This window comes from Pseudopipra pipra, chromosome 3 (assembly GCF_036250125.1).
Source record: "Pseudopipra pipra isolate bDixPip1 chromosome 3, bDixPip1.hap1, whole genome shotgun sequence".
Classification (NCBI taxonomy): domain Eukaryota; kingdom Metazoa; phylum Chordata; class Aves; order Passeriformes; family Pipridae; genus Pseudopipra; species Pseudopipra pipra.
Window position 1 is genome coordinate 53,845,824 of NC_087551.1, and position 11,501 is coordinate 53,857,324.

Consider the following 11,501-nt stretch of genomic DNA (forward strand, 5'->3'; position numbering starts at 1 on the left):
CTTTAAAAGAACAGAAAGACTTTTTTTCCATCCAAATGTAGTTCCCGTCATAAAGGTAGAAGATATCTCAAGCTGTGTCCCGCATGGACCGTCTGCCCACACAGCACTGAAAAAGAAATCCAGGATGTGTTTTGTGGATGAGGAATACCCAATCAGCATTTGGGGGAAAGGAGGCAGGGAGAGTTGAAACTGAATTAAATAAATGATCACGTTATAGTGCTTTACCTTACACGTAAGTGTCTGCTGCCTAAGAAAATTCTGAAAATTCTTGCTAAAGCATACACAGAGTCAGTTTTAAAGCACCCTTTAAAGTGAGAGCCTTCGTTAATGGTCTTAAGGAAAACTAAGTAGAGCAGAGTTCCAGATGCTTTTCACAGGGACAGATACTTTGTTTCCTCGTTTGGTGTATATTTTAGCACTGGGAGGACCGATTAAAGAGCAACAGTACACTTCTAGCAACAACTTCCATGATATCCAGTTTCCTTTCAATATCTGAAACAGCATGGAGCACTCAGTCTGCACTGTTACTCTGTCCCATGGTATCTCAGAGACACAAAAGGAGTGCATAGAACAGAGCAGCTCAGATAACTGAGATTTTAGACACCTGTCAAAGCGGAGTACGGCTGACTGGGAGTGCTCAGGGCTAGAGACAGCTGGAAAACTGCATGGCAGGCTTTTCATAGAGATGCCCAGAAAAAGAGTGAGCCAGCACCATACAAGTCAAGTTCCACCTGCATTTACATATTTACCTGTAAATGAATGAACTCTGACACCACTGGGCCACAATGCCATCCAAAATTATAGTCAAGACCAACTAAAAATCAACCATCATCTACAACACAGACATATATTCTTATATAGGCATTGGCTCCCAAGCAAGCATTAATTTATTCTGCATTTTGTCTGGCTTTGTCTGATGTTTATTTTTATTAAAGTTAACCATGGTAGCTTTACAACAGTTTAAACTAATGGTTAACCAGACAGATGAAATCTCACTAAATGTTGTTTTTGAACTGACTCACTGAGACATGAGCAATTTCAGTGAAAGTACAGAGCCTTGAAGAACGCAGAGAAATGCCTTTCTGCCTAACCCTGATGATGGGAAGCCTTCCTTCCATGCTTTTCTCCCACTAGACCCATATTTGTTTTGCAAAGTTGACAAGGGTGACTGAGTATTAACAGAAAATCTCAGAAATGAGGTCATCTGAGCCCAAAGCCATGAAGTAAACTTTGCTTTTCTATATAGGAAAAACAGCAGCAAGCTCTGTATTCAGATCCAGACAACTGGATTAGCTAGGTGCATTAAGCAGACAAGTACTAACTCAGTGTAATCATGCCTTCGTCTGTTTTCCCTTTTAACTACTTGAAGTTCCACTCTTTTTTTCCTTTGAGAGGTAACTACTCCAATGAGGTTTGAAGCCTGAATCATTACTGACCCCATTCAGTGGGGTCACTCCTGTGTAAAACTGGAGAAAATAAAGAGGAAGACAGATTTTTGGATACTTGAGTGTTTACAAAAATTTTGGCTAGTTGGAGAAGACTGCCCATGAATGACTGGAGTAGGATTGCCATGATAACGCTTCTTCATGACTATAACTTCATATACAATATAAGACCATGCTGCATTACATTTTATACCTGACACAACACACAGAAATAAACTTTGGCAAGTATCCCTCTGGAATCTGATCCACAATTAAAACTGTAGCTAACATGTGAAGATAAACTAGACCTAAATTCCAATGCATTAAAAAGAAATTTCATAAACAGGTCTGAGAACTTCATAAAGTTTTGGGTTGATCAAGGAAGCAGAAGAGAAAGGAAAAACAAGGAAGCCTAAAATGCCAGCTAGTTCTGTAGCAATGAATAAAGAGAGAATGAAGCTCAGCTCATCCTCAGTGACTAACCCAGGGCTTGAATAAATGACAAAGATGATAGAAAAATAGGATATCAACTAAGTTCTAGCTACTCTGCCTTAATGTGGTCATTCTCTACCCACACACATCACTTTGAGCTACATCATACAAAAGCATTTTAATAGATGCTTACAGAATCATCAAGAAACTGAACAGAGTAGGTTGGACCTTGTAAATCCACACCTTAACACATGGCAATCATTCTTCAGGAGAGGTGCCCAGTATAACCTTGGATAAGTTACTTGGTTTGTAAGACTCAGCTTTCCACCCATATAATTGGGATGAGAGTATCATTTCCTTCATCTGATGAGTAGTTCTTTAACTGTAAGCACCTTGGGACAGAAACTATTGCTTTGTAACATTCTAGCAAAATGGGGGGTTGCCACACAAATGTCCATAGATACAAGTTTGAAAGAACTCATGTTTGTGATGACAGAATTGTCTGAATAGATAACTTGAGATGAATGTCCTTTGTATCCATGGCTATCAATTTGCAAAACCAAGTCTAAAAGATCTCACCTGTTCAAAACCAAATTCATTACTTTGTTAACCTAAATTTTTTTGTATCCTCACTGCCCTACAGGGCTCAAAATAAATTTTGTATTTTTTACTTAATTTGACTTTCAGTCTTTCAGGTTTTTTCTTTTAATTTTCATAGAATCATAGCATCATCAAGGTTGGGAGAGACCTTCAAGATCATCCAGTCCAACCACCAACCCAGCACTATTACTGTAACCCCTGAACTACTAAACCACATCACCCAGCACCAGATTCAGACACCTCTCGAACACTTCCAGGGATGATGACTCCACCACCTCCCTGGGCAACCCATTCCAATGCCTGACCACCCTAATAGTGAAAAAATTTTCTTCTAATATCTAATCTGAACCTCCCCTGTCTCAGCTTTAGGCCATTTCCTCTCACTGCAGGCACGGTGGAAGAGACCAGCCCCCACCTCAGTATAACCTCCTTTCAGGTGGTTGTAGAGACCAATGAGGTCCCCCCTGAGCCTCCTCTTCTCTAGACTAAACAAACCCAGCTCCCTCAGCCATTCCTCATAAGACAAAAAATTTTAATGTATTTCACCAGTTTGCTGTTGCTGCCAGATAACCATTTGCAACAAGTTGGGTTGGCTTAGGCTCTACTTGTTGGGTTGCAGTGTTCCTTGGGCTTTGACAGAGCAAAACATACATGCTGCCTTCTGACTGATATCAAATGGGGACCGTGGCACTAAGGTTTTGAAAAGTTACCTGCCCTTGCTCAAGCCCATTACCTCTGTAAGTACACAGCATTGGGACAACGAAGGCTCTTGCTTTCTTCCCCTGGGGAATCACCTGTACAATCAGAAGGAACATTTGTCATTACTGTTACTGTACCTTCCAGAGTGCTGACACCACTCTGAGAGAGAGAGAGAGAGAGAGAGAGAGAGAGAGAGAGAGAGAGAGAGAGAGAGAGAGAGAGAGAGAGAGAGAGAGAGAGAGAGAGAGAGAGAGAAAGAGAAAGAGAGAGAAAGAGAGAGAAAGAGAGAGAAAGAGAGAGAAAGAGAGAGAAAGAGAGAAAGAGAGAAAGAGAGAAAGAGAGAAAGAGAGAAAGAGAGAGAGAGAGAGAGAGAGAGAGAGAGAGAGAGAGAGAGAGAGAGAGAGAGAGAAGAGAAGAAGAGAAAGAAAGAAAGAAAGAAAGAAAGAAAGAAAGAAAGAAAGAAAGATCCCATCTACAGACAACATAAAAGCTTGATACCCAGTACCCAGAAACTGCTGAGCCATTAATTTCTCTGAAATATCTCTGCCTTACAAAAAAACTCATACTCCATACATATGTATAAGCAGAATACTCCCTACGAGCTTCCTAAAAAGGAAGGGTTGTTTTTCACTCACCTCAGCATGGTTGCTTTTGTAAAACCCACATTACACCTTGAATGAAAAAAAAAAAAAAAAACAAAAACAAAGAGGAAGAGAATGGCTATGTTATTAAAAAAATATACAAGTTGTTGTAAGCAAGAGAAAAAAAATGTTTGCATTCTTGACCTTTACAGAGGTAAGACAAAAAACAACTACTTTTTCATACTAATAGCATTCTGTGCCTGTCCCTTGTATATTTTCTTTTAAACTTGCCATTTTGCTGTTGCAGCTGGGCTTGTCAGTTTTCAGCACTAATGGGTTGTGATATGGTGTCAGGGGAAGTCAACAATCAATGCTGCAAAAAAGGGCTATCACTGCTGACACAGCCAAGGATGGAAACACAATGGCCTTTGCTTGCAAAGAAACAGAAGAAAAATCCTGAGTTATATCTTGCTTTGAAGATTAGTAGAGATTTAGCACTCACTGACCAAGCTATCACTTTCACCCCTTCCTGCCTCACCCTATCCTCCCACCAGCCTCTAACATGACTCCACATCTCACTCAAAATACAGATTTTTGAGTTAATGAAAAAAGCAAAATGTTTTATAACAAACATTTTAAAGGACCATAGTCATACAGTTATTAGCTTTTAAAAAACTGAGGAGAAAAAAAGTTGGGCTGCACGATATATGACTGTGGAGCAGAGAAAGCATTTTGGATGCCTTTCCACGACCTTGTTGTGAAACAGATCCATGCTGAGTCCCTCAGCTCCACCTGAACTCAACATAAGCAATGGACACTCAGCAGCTGTTAAATCAGGTGCCACTGACAGAATTATGAAAGACAGACAGTGTTCAAAGGCATTCAGCAAGAATAATGGCAATATTATTTATTTCCATAGCTTCATGTCAGAAAATCTGCTTAGCTCTAGGTCTCTTCATAGTCCTAGAGAGACAGAGAGACACTATGGTTATTTTAGTTTCCAGATGGGGAAACTGTAACAGGTAGATTCTTTTAAGATTAGACCAGGATCTTACACATACAGAAAAAAAAACAGAAATCAGCACACATGTGTTTTTCAGCACATATTATCCAACCAAAACTGCAGTTGTCCAGTGTCATTATGGATTTTTTCATATCAGTGCAATTACAGATTTTCCTCTTCTTTTAAGGAAAGTGACTGAGATTGATTTCAGAAAATTCAACATCTCCAAAATAATCTGGAGTAACTGAATCTTGCTTCTTCCAAGCTAAGAAATTAGCTTCTCAAAGATATTTATATATGCCTGACTCCACAGATAGCTCCAGAATATTTTTTTCCAAGTATAATTCATTTTTATATCAAGTTTTGGCCCTAAATGTGGACTCATATTTACTCTTCTGATAATTCAAATATAATTCTGGTATCACAGTCTACCTTCACTAAAAGAGAGTTGCAGAGGGGTTTCTTCTGATATAAGGGCAATGCAGGGCCATGATGATAAAAGCAAAGGGAGAAGAAAGAGTGGCTGGCTAAGAACAGAAAAGGAAGTAAAAGCAGCAGCTACAAGATACCTGGAATGACAGTAGAAGGAATTCGTAGAAACCTCAGGAGATGCTGGGGTTTTTAGGGTGCCTTGTCTCTATGTGAGGCGGTTTTTTTCTGTGGCTAATTTCTCCATCACTCATCAGACAAAATCCAGAGAACGATCCAGGGAAAGAAACAAGAGGGAAAACATTTTTCAAAGCATTTCTCCTCGTTCCTGCGTCTTGCACTTCTCTTCCCTCCACAAAACCTGTCTGACCATTAAATATTATTTACAGGCAATCACTAAGTGATAAATTCACAATGGCATTACTGAACCATGCAGCTCTTAGAATATTCCTACTACAGCACAGTTTTGACACCAATCCTTAAATAACAGCAAAAAGCTGCTTCTCTAAAACACTTGTTGGCAACACACATCTGTTTTGGCCAGCTGCCTCGGTGAAATAAGGAGCAGCACCTGAGAACACGGCTGCCACAGGAGATCATACTGGATGCAGTACACACTGAAAGTATCTCAGAAGTAATCATGAAGGCCTCCTCTCACTCTGGGTGTTCAAGTGCATCAGGAGAGTGAGGGCTTAAGGGCCTGACCCCCAACTCACTGAAGTGAATAAATCTCTTCCCACTCCAGTGGGCTTTCAGTCATGCTGCTTGAAGGAGAGGTGAGGCGAAAATTACGTTAGAGGCAGTTTCAAGAACACTTTGTACTGTGTGATCTTTCAGCATAAAAATAATGAAAATAAAAATTAACTGATTCACAGAGGTTTTTTTATCTACATAATGGAAACACAGTTTCTGATGTTCAAAGCTAGGTGAAGTTTGCAGAGAAAAGAGGAGCATATCATCATATAACAAAGTGCTTCATAGATAATCAGAGTAAATAAGGGAAATAACTGGTCATTTGCAAACAGAAGCCTCAGAAAAGCAACAAAGCTTCATCCATTAGGATACAACAAAAGGAAAATGATGACAACTTTAAAATGCATAAATAAAAAACAAAATATGAAGACTGGAGACAATAGTGCATTCCAGGTTAATCGGTCAAAAGTAGCCATTCATCTCCCCATATCACTGTCTAATTCATTATTGCTATCTATGGAAACAGGGAAGAAGCATCAGTCCCCACCTCTGCTATGAAGGAAAAGGAGAAAAGGGCATGAAGTTAAATCCTATAAAATACCTTAAAAACTTAAATTAGTGTCTTAGAAAAATCTAATTGAAATTGTCTCGAATCTGAGTCCTGTGACCTGGATGGGAAAGGCGGACAAAGGAGTGTAAGCAGCAGGTAATGATGGGAGGTGAGGTATTGAGCTGGTTTGCTGCAGGGGTGGTTTTGGTATGTTCTTATTTAATACCTCAATTAATGATCTGGAAAAGGAGGTAAATAGCACATTAATGAAATTCACAAATGACAATAAACCAGGAGGCTTGCAAATGTCAGAGAGGATAGCAATAATATAAATGGAAACTAACAAGGCTAGATATGTAGGCAGGCAATAAAATGAGATTCAACGTGGAAAAATGTGGACTAATACACTGAGGGAATATAATCAGAAACATGGATAGTCTGTGAGAAAGCAAAACCTGGAAAGCATCTGCACAGAAAGATATCTATGTGTGATAGTGAACAACAAATTGAATATGAGTTCTCAAGGAGATAAATCAGTTTAAAAGACCAATGCAATTTTGGGCTGTGTATGCATTGGAATAACGTCAGAAGAAGAAAATTATTGTCTATGCATCTGCAAAGACTTCTCTGGAATACTGAATCCACCTGTAGATACCTCCATAACAGAAGGATGCCAGTGTGCTGGAAAGTGCTTCAGAGAAGAGCAACAAAACTCATTAGACAAAGAGGGGGTTGATTTATTAATTTAGGTAACAAGTTGTCTTGGTCTTGGCTGGGATAGAGTCAATTTTCTTCCCAGTACCCGGTTTAGTGCTGTGTTTTGGACTTAGGATAATCATGTTGGTAACACACTGGTGTTTTAGTTGTTGCCAAGCAGTGGGCAAGGACTCTTCAGCTTCTCATGCTGCCCTGACAACAAGTAGGTAGGCTGTGGGGTACAAGAATTTGGGAGGGGATGCAGCCAGGGCAGTGGACCCCAACTGGACAGAGGGATATTCCATACCATATGCTGTCATGCTCAGAATATAAACCAGAGGGAAAGATGGCTGGGGGCCACTGCTTGGGAACTGGCTGGGCATCAGTCAGTGGGTGGTGAGCAATTACATTGTGCATCACCTGTATACTCTAATTCTATTAATATAAATACTAATATTACTTTCTGTCTTATTAAACCGCCTTTATCCAAACCCATGAATATTACTTTTTTTTCCAATTCTCTCCCCCATCCCACTGGGGGAAGGGGAGTGAGCAAACGACTGTGTTTAGCTGCCTGTCAGGTTAAACCATGACACAGGGGCAAGATGACCATTGTCTAGAAATATATGAAGGATGAAGGATGAAGAGAGAAAATGGAAAGGAATTTATTGGATGCTAACATGCAATGGTACAGCTAAATGTAATGGAATGAAACTAAAGAACAAAATTTGGACAAAGTATCAGAGTTTCTCAGAAACCACATGATTCAGTCTAGCAGGTAATTTTCAGATGGAGAATGAATGATGACATCCCATCAAGCAAAGCATTTGAAACTTGAGAGGGTAAAGCACTCAACGGCAAACAGTAGTGAATAATTGTGCACTCGCGGGAAGTTGAACTAACCTGGCCTAAGAGCTAATTTCCATATTTACACTCCCTGATTCTGGGACTGTCCCAACACACAGCCACACTTGTGGGTTTGCTCTATTACTGGGTTCCTACATATAGTGGTATTTTTCAAGGGAATGCATATCACATATGCTTCAGTCCTAGTCCAAAGTCTAATTGTAGAGTAAAAGCAAAGTGACTGAATACACTGACTTGTCAGAGACAAGCAGATGTGTGATCTGCTTTCAGATAAAAAACACTTCTTTTTCAGCAGGCATGGCTTTTTAATGATGTGATCCTCAGTGTATTTTGAATATTCAAAGGAAAATGTGATTAAGTTATTTATTTGCTTATTCATGTCTACTGCCTTTCTCTTTTCACATTTTCTGTAGGTTAACATCTTTATTCGCTCTCATGTAATACACTGGAACTTGCCAAGTTGCAGTAGAAATCCATTCATAGTGAAAAAGGAAGCTTTTAATGCTGAAGGGCATTGTAATGCTCCAAGACCCTGGTGTTAAAAGTAACAGGGTAAAAAGTACAGAAGACTGAAAGTAATATGTAAGCTAAGAAATATAGATATAATTTTCCTTTTACAGAAAGAAAAAAGTAAGATTATCAATTCAGTGGTCTCTGTGTGTGTGTATTTACATGTACCCACTTCACCGAAGTTTCCCATTTTTATGCCACCCAGGCATGTCTCCTTTTATGAATGTCTACCTTGGTTTTTACAAAAACTGTTCCCACACTCTTCCAAGGAGAAAAAAGAGGTGAAAGGTTTTTCAGAGTTTTCCTATCCTTCTCACTTCCCCTAGGGGTGATTGGAGAGCTGAGGAAGGAGCAAAGCTTATTGAGAAGAAAGCTCCTGTTTTTACTGTAATAAAAGGTGGCAATCTTATCATGTATAGATGCTCAAATGATGTATAGACAAAGGACGTTTGCAGTGAAGATTGCCATAGGCAAAACAGCAGATCTAATCAAAAGCTCTACACGCATGGATGTAGCCAGCCGGTGGGAAAGGAAAGCACTCACAGCACAGAATTTGGAATTGCTCTTCTGTCTCTCCACGGCTTCTCCATCAGAGCACAGGAGAAACCAGGAGCTTTGGTACTTTGCTTTTTTATGGAAGTACATGCTGCTAGCTACCTTCTATCCAAAGTCAGTAAAATGAAGCGGTGTTTGTATGCAAGTGCTGTATTCCATTGTACAAAATAAATGACAGATCAAATATACGTGTAAAAATACATGACTAACCTTTAGAACACTCACATTTTCAAAACTGTCAGATAGATGAATGCATACATGTCCACAAATTCTCAAAGATTACTGGAAGTCAGGACACAAAGCAGTAAAACACGCTCAGCTAAAGCTACTGCAGAGTTTCTCCTTCACCCCACTGAGAGTAACTATGCTAAACTAAGTGTCCCAGAATAGTCAGAGGTATTACACAATCTGTGTGCTCCATGATCCGAGAACAATGACTGAGAACAATGAAGCACAGTGAAATGTGTTAAGGTACCACGGCATAAGCACCTTGGCACTTTTCCTGTTAATTTTTGTTAATATGCCTGGGGGAGGAGGGTGTTTTTATCTAGTAACACAGGTATTTTAAACTGTACCCTTTCTGGAACTGTCAAAAACCAGACAGTCTGTAAGTTAACACAGATTTCTGTTTGGTAGTTGCTTGGGGTTTTTTCCTGTATGACTCTGTCTCATGCCCTTGTTGGCCTTGTCTATTCAGACTGTAAATTCCTCGGGTGGCAGGACACAGTACCACAGTTTACACAGTGCCAAGCACAGTGGGATCCAGTTTTTACTGGGCCATGTGAGCTGCCATGAAGCAATGAGCAAATAATAATAATAATAATAATAACTTACTACCCATCACTGTTGTGGAACCCTGCAGAAATCAAGGGCCAGAGACTCCAAGGGGACAAGCTGGCAGGGAGAAACCTGCACTGTGCTCTTTAACCTGACAAGTGATAGTATTTGATTACAGATACCTCTCTTCCTCCCAGTGTCCTCATTCTTCAGATGTAGCATAAAATGCATTCCTGGGCACAGAAATCACAAATAACCCACCAGATCTACTTCAACTCAACACAGCAATAACTCCCTCTCCTCCAGTCCTTCCAGCCCCTCCAGGTGTCAGCATGAAGAGCTGTGCTGTCTGTCCAGCACAAGACAGGCAACAGGATGTTTAATGGTCTACACTGCTGTCCAAGCCAGATACATGAGCTGAAACTCTGTCTCTCCACATGCAACTCGGATATCTGGCAAGTCTCAGTGAGACACATTTTCCTCTTGGCCTCCTTTCCTTATTTCTAGGCCCAGTGTTCATATGCAAGGGAGCAGAAGTAGGCAGGGGGGAGTAGAGGGGGGGCACACCAAACAAAGACTTTTAGCCTGCAGAGGCCCAAGGAAACCGGAGGGAAAAGAGGATACATTCTCAGAAAATGTAAAACCTGAGGAAATTTGCTTGTCTGCAGCATAAAAACAAATTTGGAAGGGGTGACAGGGACTGACTAGCGCTCAGTATCACATCATCGGAGGCAGGGAAGAGACATCAGGTAGGGGGCTGGGAAGCAGCAACCAGCTGCCCCATATGGTCAGCTCTTGGTAGGCAATTTGATTTTCATTTTCTCCACTGATTGTGTTCATCCCTGTGGTATCTGAATGGAAAAACAATGGTGGCGATAATAAAACAGGATTGCCCAGGGCATTTTTAAGAGCTTGAGAGCCATTCATTCATAGATCAAATCTAGGCCAGGATGGAAGCAGGTAATCTGCTGAAAGTTGGCTTATATGAAACGTTCCAGTGATATTTCAGAAGTATCCACATAAAAATTGAATAATTCACAACTTTCTTAGCATTCTCAGCAGATAGCTCAGCCTCCGCAGCCTCTCAGGTCTCCACAGCCTCTTAGTACTAATGACTTGGCTCTACAAATAAATTTAAGAACACAAGTCTATGCAGGTTCTGGGTGTAATTGTGGTCTATCCCAAAAATGGTTTTAGGCAGTGACGAGTAAGGTAAGGTGTGGGAAAGAACCCATGATTGTACCTGTTCTGACAATAAAAGAAGCCCTTCATTCTCCTAGGCTATTAATCTGGTACCTTCCATGAGCACAAACCTAGAAGAGCTAATTTAGATATATGACCTTCCACTGTCTTCCATGTGTTTGCAGGATAATACGTGACAATGGCACATATTATATTCCACATTGTACTGCACTTTATTTTGCAAAAAATAGTTTATTATTGTTGTCATCATAATTTTAAAATAAATTAATTACACTTAACAGGAGAATAAGTCCTCATATTATTATAAAATGGTCATCCTCAAGTTGTCATGTTGTCTAACACTGCCTTTGCACCAGTTTTCTCCAAAGACCACTGAAATAAGGATTGACTAAGACAGACATATATTGATATTACCTGCATATCTGTCAATGCCAAACTTGGTCTTGGTACCTATGCCTCACCATCATTCCTCTAAAGAAAAA

At 40.1% G+C, this 11,501-nt stretch overlaps 1 long non-coding RNA gene across 2 annotated transcripts in view; it reads right to left on the reverse strand.

The window, feature by feature from the left end:
• LOC135411528 (uncharacterized) overlaps positions 1 to 11,501 on the reverse strand; it is a 31,711-nt gene that overhangs the window by 17,802 nt on the left and 2,408 nt on the right. Inside the window, exons 2-3 of one of the 2 annotated variants that reach the window (XR_010429189.1) lie at positions 3,791 to 3,826; positions 3,190 to 3,250 (exon numbers count right to left, since the gene is read on the reverse strand). The exons of the other annotated variant lie outside the window; for it this stretch is intronic. This is a non-coding gene — a long non-coding RNA (uncharacterized LOC135411528). The remainder of the gene's footprint in view (positions 1 to 3,189; positions 3,251 to 3,790; positions 3,827 to 11,501) is intronic. 2 annotated transcript variants of the gene reach the window in all.